The 17,031-nt window shown below is 43.6% G+C and overlaps 1 protein-coding gene across 15 annotated transcripts in view; it reads left to right on the top strand.

The window, feature by feature from the left end:
* Positions 1–17,031, top strand: part of LOC117259519 (uncharacterized) — a 157,579-nt gene that overhangs the window by 120,491 nt on the left and 20,057 nt on the right. Inside the window, exon 5 of one of the 15 annotated variants that reach the window (XR_013491002.1) lies at positions 10,071–10,280. The exons of the other annotated variants lie outside the window; for them this stretch is intronic. The gene's annotated coding sequence lies outside the window, so the exon portion shown is untranslated. Of the gene's footprint in view, positions 1–10,070; positions 10,281–17,031 lie in introns of those variants that run through there. 15 annotated transcript variants of the gene reach the window in all.

Here is a 17,031-nt window from a genome sequence, read left to right as displayed (position 1 = left end):
CAATAGTAGTGGAGTGGAAACCAAGGTTACTGTATGTTCGCCATGAAAGTAAATGGATCAGTTCAGTTGCTTGAAGTTACATCCAGTGAAACATTTTAAATGAATAAGAGCATGCTGTTGGTCAATGACCAGCGCGCTCTCGCCCCCAACTCATCAAATACGGCTGCTTTGCCTCGGCAGCAGATACTGACGCACAGAAACACCACCAGCAACCACGGTAGTATAAAGAGCGGGAAACTCGGCACAGTGTGGGAGGGAGGGTGGATGCATCAAATAATCACCGGACTTTGACCCTCAAGCCTGCTGTACATTTTCAAGTAAGAACCAAAAGTCAATGGAGTTACTTAAAGGGAAATTTCGGTTTATTTCAACCCGTCTCCTATCGTCCTAAATTTGTTTCAAGTGACTAGTGACATAAAAATAATAGTTAGCATGTTAGCCGCTAGATACAGCCGGGGCGCATAATAGCGTCAGACCTGTTAAAACGTAAGTGAACGGGCAACCTTCAAGTGCAAAGTTAGTCCACTAAACAAGCTTTTTTTCCACAAAGACCGCCTCATATCGTTAGGATAAATGTCAGAGAACATATAGAAAACGACATGTAAACGTGTTGTCTTACCTTACCGGTGTGCTGCCATGTTTGTTTACCATTTAGCTCTGCTTTCCAAAGCGCGGCCGAAACATCGCGAGAACAAGCAGCTCTAGATAAAGCCCAGCTGTTGCTGCTTGTTCTCGCGATATTTCAGCCGCGCTTTGGAAAGCAGAGCTAGATGGTAAACAAACATGGCAGCACACCGGTAAGGTAAGACAACACGTTTACATGTCGTTTTCTATATGTTCTCTGACATTTATCCTAACGATATGAGGCGGTCTTTGTGGAAAAAAAGCTTGTTTAGTGGACTAACTTCGCACTTGAAGGTTGCCCGTTCACTTACGTTTTAACAGGTCTGACGCTACTATGCGCCCCGGCTGTATCTAGGCTAACGGCTAACATGCTAACTATTATTTCTATGTCACTAGTCACTTGAAACAAATTTAGGACGATAGGAGACAGGTTGAAATAAACCGAAATTTCCCTTTAAATAACATCGTAAATGAGGTCGATTGAGTCATAGCAGACTGTGGTTAATGGCGGAACGGGGGCTCCGATAGTGGCCGATGGCTGCAACTGTCACTGGTCACGTGGGTATGGCCGTAAGGCTTTTGCACGGAGTACCCCACAGGCACATAGGAGGTAATGTGTTCTTTTGATAATTTGTATGATTTAAATGAAAGTTAACTAATGTAGGACGGCTTTACTTCTTTGTTAGGGGCATTATAAGGTTGCTGGTTATAGAAAAGCATTAAATAGCAAGCCACAATCGTCTGATTAATAGGCCATCGGCTTTTTTCTTAATCAAAACTATCATTATTATATCAGCCATCAAAGATCAATGATCAGTCAACTTCCACAAGGTAATGTGCCAGTATGTGAAGCAATGAAATGTCATTACAGCTCTGAAGTCGCCGAAATCAGTGTCAGTGACCAAGTGAGGGGTGCATGGGTCCAACAACGACCAATCTTTTAACTGTATCCCATATGTTTGTAAAGCCAAACTCTGTTCTATTTTTCCTAAAACTAACCCTGTGCATGTGTTGTTGAAGGAAAAAAAAAAGTCAATTTGCAGTGGTGTACTGACGTAGTGCTTTTATTTTGAAAGAGACTGTATGCAAACTGTACATTTCCTGTGAAAACAGAAGTGTATTTTGAAAACAGACAATGCATGTAACAGGCTGAAGTTGACACAGCGTCCCAGAATGTCAACAACCAACACACCCAGGGTACCTTGGACGTCATATGTGGACGTGGAAAGTCCATGTTGATATGTGACAAGGTCGGAGTCAGACTGCTGGTTCAGCCAGCATGAAAAAAGGCACATTGAAAATGTAACTTGTTCATGCTATAAAAGCCTTGATCCCCATTTCACGCCCTGAACCGACAGCGAGCTTACTCCCATGCATGGCTGCAAGAATCATAATTTTTCGCCTCCAAACCTCCGTCAGCCCCACAGCCTCTTTGATCGTCATGATAATCGAAGGCATTGTAATTTACATGCAACGTTTTCACATTTTCGACATGCTATAAAAAGACCTCCCACAGACGGGAGCTGTTGATGCTACCTGACAGGCATGGCAGAGCGCCAGATGAAGACTGCTGAGGTTCAGCTCAGCCGCAGCTTTTATTTTACCCGGTAAATGTGCGACTTCCTGTGAGAATTAAAACACTCTTCAAACATTATAATCCCATTAGGAGCACAGATTAATGTTTCACAATCTAATCATATGTATCTATGTACAAAAATGTCATTAACTCTACACCTGCCCCGTTGAATATTTTATAATGTAATGTAACAATTAGCATATACTTATTGTTCTTATCGTGCACTTATGAGCGCTGCTTCAAACCGTGTTATCGGAGCTTCTTTCCGGCTCTCTGCTCTGCACAGCAGGCTTTGATTTTGCTCCTTTGCTTTCACTGAGCTTATCGGCAACTGGCACAAAGTGAGCCATTGCTGTAGCTCCGTCCAATCAGCTGCAAACACACGCTCTCCACTTCCTGGTCTTTATCGACCCATGACATCTGATTGGACTGAGAGGAGCACAAATGTCCCCTTCCTCTCATCCACGCTCTGTCGTGCTTTTCTGAAATGGCTGAAAGGTTCATGGTTATTATTCATATTCATCTTGTTACGTGTTTATTTTGTAATATTTTCACATTTCCTGAATGACAGAGCAAATTAGATAAACGATCCGCCCCTGGACCTTTGGGATCATTACGACAGGGAAATAATAAGAGCTACGGCACAGAGAATACAGAACGTGCAGGCGTAAGTGGAACGAGCGAATTAAAACCGTAAGAATCTGAGAAACAGGACTAATGTCATTATGAAGATGTGTCTCTCAGACAGACAGGCGGGCAGGACAGACAGCAGACAGCGGCGGTAATGGCACTCGGCTCTCAGCGGCAGCACCAGCTGTGCCCGATCCAAATGGGCACCGACAGCGATTCAGGCCAAGCAGGGTCAGATGAGGACACAAACACAGAGGGGGGAGGGGGTGGGGAGGTTGGGTGGTGGGGCGGGCAGAGAGATGGAGAGAGGAGGAAGAAAGACGAGGAAGGCAAAAGGGCTTGTGAGGAAGGAGGGAGGGAGGAGGAGAGGAGAGAATGAGGGAGCGTTTGGTACGACGAGGGAAACAAAAGAACAGCAAGAAAGGCAAACAAAAGGCTGGGCGGCAGGGTTAGAGCCATGAATCTGTTTGCTGATATACGAGGCCAGTAATGACTTTGTGGTAAACACAGATGTCACGAAATCATCGTCCACCTCCTGTTTGATTGATTTGATGCAGATTGCCTTCATTACATAATATCTGAGGAGAAATTTTGCATTCTGTGTTTGAAAACTTCAAATGTCCAGTTTGAGTTATCCTCTCTGGTTCCTTCTTCTGAGGAACAGGATCGTGTATTTCTGCAGAGCCCATTTGTCATTGTGCTTCAGTGTTAAATGATGTCCAAACAAATGTAGCCATGTGAAACCTCTGGCTGCTGCAGCTTTGAAATTATTCCTCACTGGAAGATTCTGCACCGCGTAATTTGCATCCAATGTCAATGCTCAGTGCCAATCCAGGAAGTCGTGTCAACTACTACATGTAGCAGTGTGATGAGCGAGGGTGTGGAGGCGTCTCTGTCACACACCTGAACATTTGACTGCAGCCAAATTCTTTGTGGAACCTTTTGAACTCTGCCATAGAAACAGTTCCTCAGTGCACATGTTGGTGTTTGTGCTTATTGTGATGTCGTTTCATGGAGTATTTTCAAATGCTTCATATTCTTAAAATCTGCAAAATCTGTAGAACCTAGAAAAAATGTTTTTACGTCGAATTTAAAAAATAAACACACAAAACATACTGATCCAAAATATTTCTAAATGTAGAAACATGATCAAAATATTTCTTAACCGTCTGTAAGTTATTTTTTTGAGCAGAGTGCAATGAAAAGAAATATTTCCCCAGTGCCTACACTGGTATTTCTTGGCATTTTCTAACCCTAAAATCTATACAACCTAAAATCTAAAAGCTCATGTGAGTCAATAAACCATAATAATTGATACAAGTATTGAAATTGTGTCATAAATTAAAAAGAAATACAGCAGACATTCCTGTCGACCTGCTGCTCTGCTCCTTCGGTTCCACCGCACGTTTTCACCATTTTTTGGATCACTTGTAGCGTGATGATGTCATCGCACATGGACAACATGCTGATGCAAAATACGGAAGTCGTAGCTTTCTGTTGCAAAACAAAAGAACATTCTTGCTATTGCAGTTTTTATTTTAGGTCAGTTTTAAACAGGATCATGAAAGCGACAACCCCCTGCAGCCATGACGAGGCAATACTGTGGCGCCACTGTGCGTTTTTACCGTCTTACGGACCTCTTGTACTGTAACATAACGTAATGACATCATTGCACATGGACAACATGATATGAAAGATACTTAGCTTTCTGCTGCAAAAAAAGAACACTCTTGCTATTGCAGTTTTTATTTTAGGTCAGTTTTAAACAGGATCATGTAAACAACAACCCCCATGGCCGCCCGCGGGAGGTCGGTTTACAGAGGGTTAAAAAAAATCAGGTATTCTTAAAAAATTCAGCATGCACTTTTCAGCTGCAAACAGGAGGTCTATTTTCAGAGAGTTAAAGGGATAGTGCACCCAAACATGAAAATTCAGCCATTATCTACTCACCCATATGCCGAGGGAGGCTCAGGTGAAGTTTTAGAGTCCTCACATCACTTGCAGAGATCCAAGGGGAGAGGAGGTAGCAACACAACTCCACCTAATGGAGGCTGACGGCGCCCCAGATTCAAACGTCCAAAAACACATCATTGAAACCACAAAATATCTCCATACTGCTCGTCCGTAGTGATCCAAGTGTCCAGAAGCCCCGACATAAAAAGTTGTTTGGAAAAACCTCATTTGAACTCTGTTTTTAGCCTCATTGTAGCCTGTAGCTCTGACTGCCTCTCTGGGCACCGCGCTCACGTGTGTGCGTATTTCGGGGCTTCCGGACGAGCAGTATGGAGATATTTTGTGGCTTCAATTATGTGTTTTTGGACGTTTGAATCTGGGGCGCCGTCAGCCTCCATTAGGTGGAGTTGTGTTGCTACCTCCTCTCCCCTTGGATCTCTGCAAGTGATGTGAGGACTCTAAAACTTCACCTGAGCCTCCCTCGGCATATGGGTGAGTAGATAATGGCTGAATTTACATTTTTGGGTGCACTATCCCTTTAAGCAATTGCGTTTAACGGCGCCACAATAAGTTTAACTCAATCAGATTAATGATAGCGTGAGCAGAGGAAGAGTGTCTTTGTTCCTGCAGGGCTCTTTTTAAACTTTATTAAAACAGTGCTGTGCCTTTATTATAACAATAACAACACTTAATATAGTATATATTGAGAGTATAGTATATAATTATAGTCTGCAGTAGTTTAGAGGAGATTTCAAAATATGATATATGCATGTATCACAGTGTAGCCTAGAAATATTGCATTATTATTTAGCAGCCATGTCACCCAGCCCTTGTTGAATTGTAAATTTTTGAACATGTTCGCTACATGATAAATACAAATGTAACATTTCTGTGGTTTGCAGAAATGTACAATGCCAACAGTGTTTTACACACAGGACACACAACTTTGTACTGTACACATGCAGTGTAGATTATTTTTCAGGATATCGAGCTGTTTTTTGTCTGTGTTGCTAACATGTAGCATTGAAGTCCTTGGTCAACTTGTAATGAACTGAATAAAGTCTATGTGGGCGGGAGGGAGGTGGAATGTTTCTCATAATCACATCTCAATAAAACACAATTTGTTCCTTATTAGTTCTGTCTTGGATGAATCTTTATCTTCCAGGACTGACTTGTTCCAGTTTCTATCTACACTTCCCATCGTGTCCGCCTGCAGCTCCAAATTCAATCCTCTTAGCTTTGTCTTTTCCCAGCACAACAGAAACATTCCCAAGACCGAAGCCAAACCAGATCACTGATAAATGTTAAAACCCTTATGAGGAAAACACTGTCAGAGGGGAGACGACCAGTCCAAGCCAACAGATGCTGATTAGCGGCCTTTGCACAGGGCTCTTTTCTTTCCAAGGGGTCGATTGCCAGAGAATAAATTAGTGACCGTGCAATAAATTAGTGACCGTGCAGTACAAGAATGTTAAGGAGCCTGGCATCCCGATGGAGATTAGCAAAACAACTGATAAGTTCATTCTGTGGTGGTCCTCAGCAGGTGCTCCTCTGCTTTTATGACCCACATCTGTGATCCTCCTTTGGTAAATATTTAAGGGATGAATCCCGACAGCAGTTCTGCTTTTGGATTTTCAGTCTTTTCTGCTCGTATTCTGAAGATTTGATTGGCAGCTGGTGCTCTCTTCACCCCCAGGAGCCGTTGACTGGTGTATGTACTCAACCAGGGACGCTCCAAAAGTTTTATGTGGTGAGGAAGGTACATTACCCCAACCTGCCTCGTCTACTTCCAAAAGGGATTTCTTACTTACTGTAAATTCTGCGGTATAACCTGCAGGTCTGTTGTTGCTGCATCACATGCTGGTTTATTGAGGCTTCTGCGGTGGAGCGGTCGGTCTCTTTGCTTCCTGTATGGTGGGATTTCTGTTGAATGTCAGCGTAAAATGATTAGACCTGATAAAAATGAGGAAAAAAGGGATTTGGGGGGGAAAGAGAAAATTGAACAACCAAACAAGATCCAGATGCAGAAATATGTCAGAGAAACCTATGTTCTAATTATCACAATTAGAGACTTTGCCCTGGGTTTGAACAAATCCTGATAAATGGGCTCTGGGACTCTACTGTTGGTCGACTTGGGGGTCCGGGACATGAACATGTTTGAGCATCTCGAATGCAAAACTGCAGCTCTGCTCTCCAACGTTAGACGGGCGGTATTGGTCTGTTGCGGTGCCGCCATTTTATGTCAAATGTACTCTGGGGAAGATTAGGAGATACTTTTGTCAGACAGGCCGTGGCTGAATAGAGAGAGAGAAAGGGGAAATTTAGAGAGTTTGAGAAAGAAAAGAGGCAGAGCAAATGAAACTGGACGATGAAGAGCCATGGGGAGACCGAGTGAAAGAAAAGGGGCTCAAGAGGGAGGGAGAGGTAAGCGATAGAGAGAAGGCCAAATGTGTCTGGGAAAGTTTTGAAGCTGAGGTGCATTGTGGGAGAGCAGACAGTGTGTCTGGGGGGTCTGAGGTGTGGATTAATGCCAGCGATTGGAGGAGGGCTGCCGCAGTTGTGCGTGAGCAGAATATCAGACGCAGGGAGAAGAGAGAGAAGAGAGGAGAGAAGATGGAAAGGGTGCAGACACAGAATTTTGGAAAGGGGTGATATTCTACGCCTGAAGACACTAAAGACAAGCCGCTCTCGCCGCATGAAAGAAAGTGCCAGTAAACTTCAACAAAAATGTAAAACAGCCCACTTATAGAGCCCTCATTTGCATGGAGTTTAGTTTATAAGGGGCTGTGTAAATTAAAAGTTGGACAAGGACTAATCGTGAAGTCTTAAAGTAGGAGGACAACACTCGGGCTCGACTAATCGTCCTGTAATGTTTTAACTGTAGTCAGCCTGCAGAGAGCTGCTGCAGTCTCACCAACCAGCCACAGTTACAGTCCAGGATAGTAAAACTCAGGTCTGGTCCACCGCGTGCGTTTGAGGCAGAACCCGTAATCCCTGATCTATGAAATGGCACCATGCAACTTTCATTTCTGTATGAGAAGCAATTTGAAGGGATTACAAGGACTGCAGCAAACACATCCTTTGAACCCCGACTCAGGCTAAAGGCTCGACACAGTAAAATTTCATTACAGCGAGATTATTGTGGATCTACCTCGAGTTTAAGGCACTTATTTGTTTTTTATTCCCTGAAGGAAACTGTATGCTAGTTATCTGAGAGCCAGAGGTCGTATTGGAGTCAGTGTGTCAAGGCCAGTGAAGGATGAAGTAATCTGTGAAGCACCCGTTTAGAGCATTTTCACTCCGACCTCGTCACATGTCCACGTTTGGTCATGGACTTTCCACGTCCACATATGAAGTCCAAGGTACCCTGGGTGTGTTGGTTGCTGACATTCTGGGACAGGAAATGTACTGCTTATATAAAGTCTCTTATTTGGCTTTACAATCTTACAGGAAGTGAACACTGGCCTCCTGGGTGAAAGTCCATGGTTGTTGGTCATCATCTCATTTTGTGCCTCTATGATCGCCGATTGAACCCATTTCTGAAGTCTGAGTTTAACTATGATGATTCAGCTTCTTCATTCAAAGCCTTCATCGTCCACATGTGGACTGTATACGGAGCTTCTTATTCACATCCTGATTTGTTACATGCTAAGTGTTACCTGATGAAGATGTAACGGCAAAATGTCATAGCAGGGAACACTTGATGGTCACATTCTAAGAGGAAGTAAGTTAAACTTCAGGGATATCAATGTGTCCATTCAGGACACACAAGTGATTGTGAATCAGTTTCAGCTGCTTTGGGTCAAATCAAAGAGACAAACAGGGAATGGTTTTACATGTGGTGTCCACAGACAGTTGCTCTCTCCTTATCCTTCCTCACTGATTCTTCTCTAGTTTTGTCTTCTGCTAGTGTCCTTGTCACTACTGGTAGCATGAGGCCGTACCTGCAGCCCAATCAGGTTGATACCAGATACCAGGAGACCGGCCGTTACACCAGGAGAGCTGGACAGGGCCGTAGAAGGGCATCAACCCAGCAGCAGTATTGAAAAGTATTGAAATTGTGTTATACATTAAAAAGATACATCAAGCGTTCGTATCGACCTGCCTCTCTGTTCCTCTGAAACATACTGCACATTTTCTCCGTCTTTTGAAGCACATGTAACATAACGTGATGACGTCATCACAAGCAAACAACACAATGGCGCAAAATCAGGATCATGTGTACCACACTCTCCCTCGCCCATGATGGGACGGTACTGTGGCATCGCTGAGCACGTGCACCATCTTTGTAGCATAATGTAATGATGTCATGGCACACAGGGAACTTGATGATGCAAAAGACGGAAGCTTTGGCTCTTATGTTTTTTTTTCTTTTTACTATTATTTTTATTTTAGATCGATTTTAAACACGATTACAAAAACAGCGAACCCCGTGGTCGCCCGCGAGGTCCATTTTCAGAGGGTAAAAAAAATTACTTGTATGTTTGTCATAAAAAAGTCATGTGTGCACTTAGCCACTGTTTTCCCAAATTGTGGACATTTATGGCTGCCGTTCTTCTACTTTGTGTTAGCCGCTAACAGCTAACAGCTAACAGCTACTTTTTCAATCTCTTGCGGTGGGTGGCATGTGCCGCTTATACAGACACTGTTTTGGCGCTGTTACTACCTCCCGGCGCAGATTAAAGGCGTGACAACTCTTTGCCCCCATTCCATGACTGTACCTATATATAAGGTGGAGAGGAAACATAAACTGTAACTGTAAACTATAAAAGGAGATAAAGATTGTCCAGTATTTACCTTTCAGTAAAACTGATCTTCAGTAATTCCACTGGAGTTATTTTTCATGTCAAAAGTCATCAAAATCCAGCGCTTGGTAAGTGACGCTTTGTGTCAGGCACCAACAAAAGCCATCCTTTCATGTTGGCATGATACGCAGCTGGTTGCCGTTATTGTTTAATGGAGCCTAGTGGCATCGCGGCTGGACAACAAAGAAATTAAGACAGTGTAAGTCTGAGTAAGGCGGGCAGGAGGGTAGTCTCGCGTGACCAGCCTCCCTTACTTCAGAATGGGAGTCTGGGGACATTCGTTGTTAGTTTTGAAATAGAAATGGGCGGGGATATCCAGACCACGTGACGGCGTTGCCATAGATACGGCACGCTGTAAATCCTTAATTTCTCCAATCTTGTGGACGTTGCAGCTCTGCAATATAGCTGAACCAAATTAAATAATATCCATTCTAATCTCTTCTTGCGATGCACTGAACACTTCCTTTTCTGTTGTACTACAGACAACAATTCGGGGAACAGCAGGCGGATGTAAGGCAACGAAGTACGGAAGTACACGGATTTGGATCCAATCACATCACTGCCGCTGGGAGCCAGCGCTAGCTCTGTTACAACTTTCCTATGGGAATGTCCACAGACAACAGAGTCAGCCAGCGTGCTGACGTCATCGGCGTCTGTGTAAGAGACTAGCAGGAGAGGTGGAGGATAGAACCAACAACCACAGGCTTTCACCCTGGTGACCGGTGTTCACTTCCTGTAAGATTGTAAAGCCAAACCCTCTTTTTTCCTAAACCCAACCATGTGCGTGTGTTGTGGAACAAAAGTAATATAAATTTAGTGTTGTACCGACGTAGTGCTTTTATTTTGAAAGAGACTGTATGCAAACTGTACATTTCCTGTGAGAACCGAAGTGTATTTTGAAAACAGACAATGCATGTAACAGGCTGAAGTTGACACGGCGACAGCACCCAGGGTACCTTGGACGTCGTATGTTGATGTAGAAGGTCCATGACCAAACGTGGACACGTGACGAGGTCACAGTGAGAACGTGCTGGATATTCTTTGAGCAGGGGAAGCGGCTGAAGATCGTCCAGTGTTTATCTTCTAGTATTCAGTCATTTCAGTGCAATAGTCATTTATGAGAGGCATAAACTGGTGCTGACTGCAGAATCTTTGGCAAAATGATGGATCCCACAGCAGCAGACGTGCTGTGACTGGCCCAACTAACAGGCAGTTTGGGTTTTGGAATAAAAGAAAAGGTCATGATTAGTTAAAGTTTGAGGCAGCTCAGTTTCAGCATGACACAGTGAGATAGGGCTGTGGTCTGGAAAAAGTTTGGTTGAGTTAAAATTTGGTAACGAATGCAGGCGAGTCTTTGGTTTCTACCCACGGCTGCAATAGAATCCATAATTATCCAGATGAGTAGATACATTTTATTTTGGGCGATCTATTCCTTACACTTGAATAGACAGAATTCCTGTCATGTGATGTCAGCATGCAGCATGCCCTGTTTACCAAACCAGCCAGTCGGTGACGCCTCATACCAAAGAATACCAAAGAGATGAGGGAGGAAAAGAGCTCGTTTTAGTGCGTCCGGCTTTCTGTGCTCGTTCGCTGCTCTAAAAAGACCCGCTTGTTTCTTGCTTTTAATTCGGCGAGATATCTCTTCCTTCCACCTGAATTTAATTTGGGCAAACAGGGTAAACTTGCAGCACCTCAGCAGAGTGTGTGTGTGTGTGTGTGTGTCTTTGCTCCTGCAGCTTAAATTGAAGCTGTCTCTCTGTCTCTGAGTGCTGTATTGATTCACTTGGCACCCACTTATGTCCTATAATGGAACAGAGCTCATGTGCTGTCACTAGCGTTTGGCGAACTGCACGACCCTACCTATTAATTCCAAGACTAAAAACACGACAAACAAGTCCAGCATTTCTGGTTTGCCGAATGTCGGCCGCTCTCACGGTCCTATTACCGGAGCTGGAAGTTATCAGCAAATATCAGTGACAGAGGAGGTTTTTCGCAGTATTATGATACAGTGAAATCTGGAGCTGCTCCCGAGCTGTGAAAGGCAGGCATATGGAGAAATGGTCTGTATCTGTGCCTCAGTAAACCAGAGCCAAGTCCCGAAATGACTCCTTCTTTTCTATTCGCAGCTGAGGCTAACTAAAGATTGGTATTTGTTTTTGGTGCATGGAAGCTTTCCAAGAAATGTGTGCATGTGTGTGTGTGTGTGTGTATTTCTGTGTATGCACTTTTGTTAGCACATCCATGAGTGTGTACGTGCAAGCCAGTCAGTCTGCTTCTGGCTGTGTGGGACGCTCTGGGAGACGAGGATACAAGTGTGTGTGTCCAAGTGTTTATGTGTCGGAGTAGTGGGGCGTTTTGGGAAGAGAAGGACTGAGTGAGTAGTAGCTATACCTGGACTGTCTCTTGCGTTTTGGGAGGTGGGGGGGAGAGAGGAGGAAGAAGGAGAGGAAGAAGGAGTGTGCAGGGAGGAGGAGGAGGAGGAGGGGAAAAAAGGGAGAGGAGAAGAAGGAAAGGGAAGGGGAGAGGTTCAGGGGTGACAGGAGGATGGCTTCATGGCTGCATTTTCCCTTCGCTGAATTTCCACACTCCCCTTTCCCTTTTTTGTTTGCCTTATTCAGCTGAGCGAGTGAGGGAGTCAAACAGACAAGGAGAGTTTGCAGTTTCAAGACTGAAAAAGACGAAAAATCAAGCCAATTTTTTCCGATTTTTCTTCTTCTTCTTTTTTTTAAGGCTGGGATTTTGGCTGTCTTACAAACAGATGTTGCTTGTCATTTGCTCGTAGTGCAGGGAAGCAGCTTGTAGATTGCAGAGGTTTTTACAGGCTGAAAGATTACCTCTCGCTTATTTATAGTTATTATTACCAGCGTGCGGTGAACCGAAATTATAAAAACACCTAAAAAACTAGTTTGTTTTTCTGTTATCGTTTACTTTTCCCTCCTTTTCTCTCCCCCCACCAGCACTTTCTCTCCCTCTTCCCTTTTTGCTTTTTTCCTTTTGTCTCACTCTTTCCCACCCTCTCCCCAAGCTCCCTTTCGGGGAGGTTTTGTTACTGTAGTTGCATGTTTGAGCTGGGTTTTTTTTGATGGGCCACAGTGGACATGACTGCCTATACCTTCTGCCAAGCACCGTAGGCCCTGCAGAGTAGAGAAAAGAAACATTTGGAAACTAAACATAAAGGCAAATGGGTAAGTTCTCATGCTACCAATGTGCTCCGAGCTGTTTCTTCTCTTTGCTTGTCTCAATATTCAGCTGTGTGTTTGCTGTGTTTGTCACATGGCCGAGCTCTGCTGGGATGTTTACTGTATATTCGCCGTGGTGAAAGGGCCCTAAACTGAACGCTACCTGTTGGGCTAGCCGGGGCTATCTGTTTACACTGCGTGATATTATGAAGTGCTAACGACATACCACTTCCTCACCTTCTTCACCTCTGTTGAACCCCCCCTACCCCTCCCTTCTGCCACACACACACACACATACACACACACCACCTCTGTTGCTGGGTAGATTTGGGCGAGCAGGGCGGGTAGCGCCGCTGAGTTTGGCCGCCGGTGCTGTTCAGCACCAAACAATGCAGGTGGCGGCCCTTAGCTGGTCTTAGTTTTGTCGGCGCGCTCTCCGAGTCTTCCTCACACACACAAAAACACACACAGAGGTGGCAGCGTGGGCTGGCAGGGTGCTGCGGACCCTGCTGACCTCTTTGTTCGGCCAATCTCAAGGTGTCTTTCAGCTCGCTGGCAAAGACCCACTGACATACTTTAAGCAACTTGGCAACAGCTTCAAAGTCAGACGTCTCATTTAAATTCAGGCGGGGGGAAGAGAAGGAGAAAGAGAACTTCAGATGGACTCTGAAAGTTGAAATTGGACGACTCACTCCCTTTTTTTATCTCCGAGTTTCATAAGTTTTACTTTGTCACTTGTGCTGCAGAGTGACGACTCTGATCACATCAGACAGGAATGTGCTGAAACAGTTTTAAAATTGGAGCGAAAGCCTAAAAAAAGCTGCTGATGTGAAGTGAGTGAAGAGAGAATTGTTTTAATATCAATAATGACTTTATCAGTCTGTAAAAATTCCAAGATAACAGTCCTGTGAAGTTTCGGTGGTTTGTCAGTTTAATATATTTTTGTTCTTGCTGTTATTAGCTGTGTAATATCACACAGTTATTTTTGTCATGAAATAACAATATTACGGATCTGTGCGAAAGTTATACACCTTGTCAATTTATGTCGTAGTCGGGCGGAAAGTGGGGCAGATTACCCAGGGCCCCAGTGAAAGGAGGCCCCTTGAAAAGCTTGAAATAAAAAGTTTTTTATCTCTAATTAATTCATGCCTCAACTAGATTAAAATTGGCTGAATAAAATGTTAAAAAACCTAACTATATGTATTTTTAAAAAACAGTGGCTCCTCTCTCGCCCCTCAGGGACCGTTAGTTATTTATGAGGGGGGAGGAGGTGGTGCAAAAATGAGGAGGCATGTCAGATATTTTTTTTAAGCACTGGGGAGGGACTAATATTTTTTATTTAGACTGAAGGGAGGGACATTAAAATTTAAATGGCTGTATTTTGTTTTTATTTGACCGCAGGTTTGGAGGGCATGTTGTCTTTCAAAAATCGCCAAAGTTACCTCATTTATCAGCCAGAAACTGTAAAAACAGAAATTATCATTGGAATTTCAAATTTCCGACATTCATTAAACACATCATGCGCATAAAACACTTCTTTCAGGAAAAAAATCTGATCTTAAAATAGAGATATTTAATCGACATCACTTTATTCTACTACTCATTTGAAATTTGACCAAAAATAAACCATTTGCACGACAGCAGTGAAAAACCACGACTTTAATCATCTTCAGCTCTTAACTTTCAAACATCAGAGGGTGAGTTTTACAAACCTAAATTTATGTTGGAGGGAGGGTCATGTATTTTCGTCAGTCACTCAGGGAGGCTCAAGGACAAATATTTGTAGCTTCGGGGAGGGTCAGAATAAAACTACAAACAAGTCATTACCCAGCAACACCCTCCTCTGATAAATACAGAACAGTCCCTAGAATTAATCTCTAAACGCAGCCATGTCCTGTCTTTCCCCAACAAAGGGGTCCCAAAAAAAATAAAAGAAAGAAAGAAAGCAAAGTGACTCTTACGTGGATCAAGAGCGAGGACGGGCAGGCGGGGGCCACACAGACCGCTGATGCACAGGGCCCAGAGCCTAGTGATTTGCCCCTGTTAACATGACCAAAGGTTTTATCTTTGATTCAGTCTCATAAACCAGCTGACCTCGTCAGTGTCACAAATCAAACAAGTCACGTAGAATCACTTCATTATCTTCAGACAGCTGATGTTATTCACGCAGTGTTTACTGTACAGTCAGGCGTCCTCGTGTCATCACGCAGCCTGTTAAATATCCACTGGCATTAATGACGCTAAACTCCTACACAGCGTTTTAGGAGAGCAATTTTCCTGCAATTTATTTTCAACAGTTTACATTACTTATGTCTCATTTGAGCTCGGCCACGTGCCTCTTAAAATACCACTCGAATTTTTCCACCTATCACTCAGCGAGACGACTCCCTCGTGGTGAGGAAACTGTGATAAACAAGTGTTGGCATAATAATTCCAACCTGTGAGCAAATCATGATACAAATTTCAGTATGTGTTGGCTCAGAAATTGTGCAGTGCATTGTGGGATCAGGAGCTGAGTTTGTGGACACTGTGTGAGTGACGTATGACCACCAGAAAAATGTCTCTTATATCGTGAGTAACATTTTATAATTGGGGGAAATCATCTCTCTGTCACTTCTGCTTTTTTATTATTTATATTTCTATTTTAGTTTTTCCTCTCAAATGGCAGCACGTGATTATTTCTAGTCTTTGAAATAACTGTGAACGGTTCAGTCGTGAGGTAGAGCAGGAGGCTTCATCATTTTTGTTGAATATTAGGCGAATTAACTGCATCTAATTTTCAGCAATAAGTGGTGTTAAGGTGTGTGAGTCAAGGTTTAAATCATTAGAGTCTAACGTGAAATGTCTCCTGAGAGAAAGGTGCTTCAAGTATAAAAGGTTCTGCTCATTTCCTCCGTCCCGTCACACTGATGGACGTATGAAGTCATCTGCTCACGGCCCCGAACCCGTAGATCCGAACTTGTGTTAACTGACACCACAAGCTTGTATCTACAGGTCTGCGTCTGTGCAGCTCCAGCGACCCGAGCAGCATCAGCAGAAATACAGCGGGGGCCGCTCACCAGCTCTCACCAACTTTATTAACTGTTTCCCCGTCACACATACCAGCAGCTCTGCTTTCCTCTCATCAAGGAAATAGTGGAGAAGGCTTCGTCTGTTCTGGGATCCAACTTTTTTCCAACAAAGTTTAGGCTTCTTATTGAAAACCTGAATTCTCCAGAACATGTTCTCTCAGCCTGTTGAAACTCACTCTAAACCTCTGTAAGAACATCTCAAACAAATATCGATGTATGTGAGTCGAGTTTGGTTCTTCCAGGTTCTTGAACACTTTGCACGCAGCTCAGTTCGTCTTCTCCAAAACGTAATTGGGCTGCGAGGGGTTAAGGGAGGGCCAGCGACGAGTCAATTAAAAGGGAAAATGTAATTATAGCCACCATTTCCATGTGTGTATTTCAAATGTTAGTTTGTGGAAAACTCTGGAGGAGACAGAGCTATTTCAGTCAGCAGTCAATTAGCTGCAGCTTGGCCTTTCTAGTGTTAATGAAGTAGACATCGGCCCAATTAGAGGATGCATGGTGGCGACGCTTGTTTTCTCACATATGCCCATTACCTCCCACATGTTAACAGTTTAAAATGAGCAACTGCGTGGCTTTTCTTTCAGACAGAAAGTCTGATCAACATTTGGGGGAAGGTTGGGGTGCGTTTGTGTGTTTTAGGGTCGGTGACGTAAAGAGAAGATTTGGTGTTTATCCGCTCTGTGTATAGAGACTGTATCTAAGATGCAGCTTTAAAGGGTAACTCAAGTATGTTTTAATCTGGACCCTTTTGTCTCATGTTATTGTGTCCAAGTGACGAATGGCGACAACAGTTCTTGATATTGGTCCAGTGTTGAGTGTGACGGCTGCAGCTGGCAGCAGCAAGACAGGCTGCAGTGTAACCACTTGGGGCAATTGTGCATCGTCAATTTACATCTACTTAAAGTGTTTGTCCTTGTCACTGACAGGCTCAGACTGTTACTCTAAGTGTAAGACAATGTAAAGGAAAGGATCCCTACAAAGACGGACCTTTTTTGAAAGAGTAAGATCCTTTTTGTTTCACCAGAAACCGCCTTGAAATCGCCATCGCCAACTCAACCAGACTCCATTTAAAAAAAACAGTTATTTTATCAGCATTAAACACACTTCATTCAAAGTCCACCAACAATAAAATAAAAATCATAAAAGCCGTCTTGGTTCGTCTTTTCACTGTTCCATCAATCAGCATA

The sequence above is a fragment of the Epinephelus lanceolatus genome, chromosome 4 (assembly GCF_041903045.1).
Source record: "Epinephelus lanceolatus isolate andai-2023 chromosome 4, ASM4190304v1, whole genome shotgun sequence".
Classification (NCBI taxonomy): Eukaryota; Metazoa; Chordata; class Actinopteri; order Perciformes; family Serranidae; genus Epinephelus; species Epinephelus lanceolatus.
Note: the sequence above shows the minus strand (reverse complement) of the source record. Positions and strands in the feature narration are given on the sequence as shown.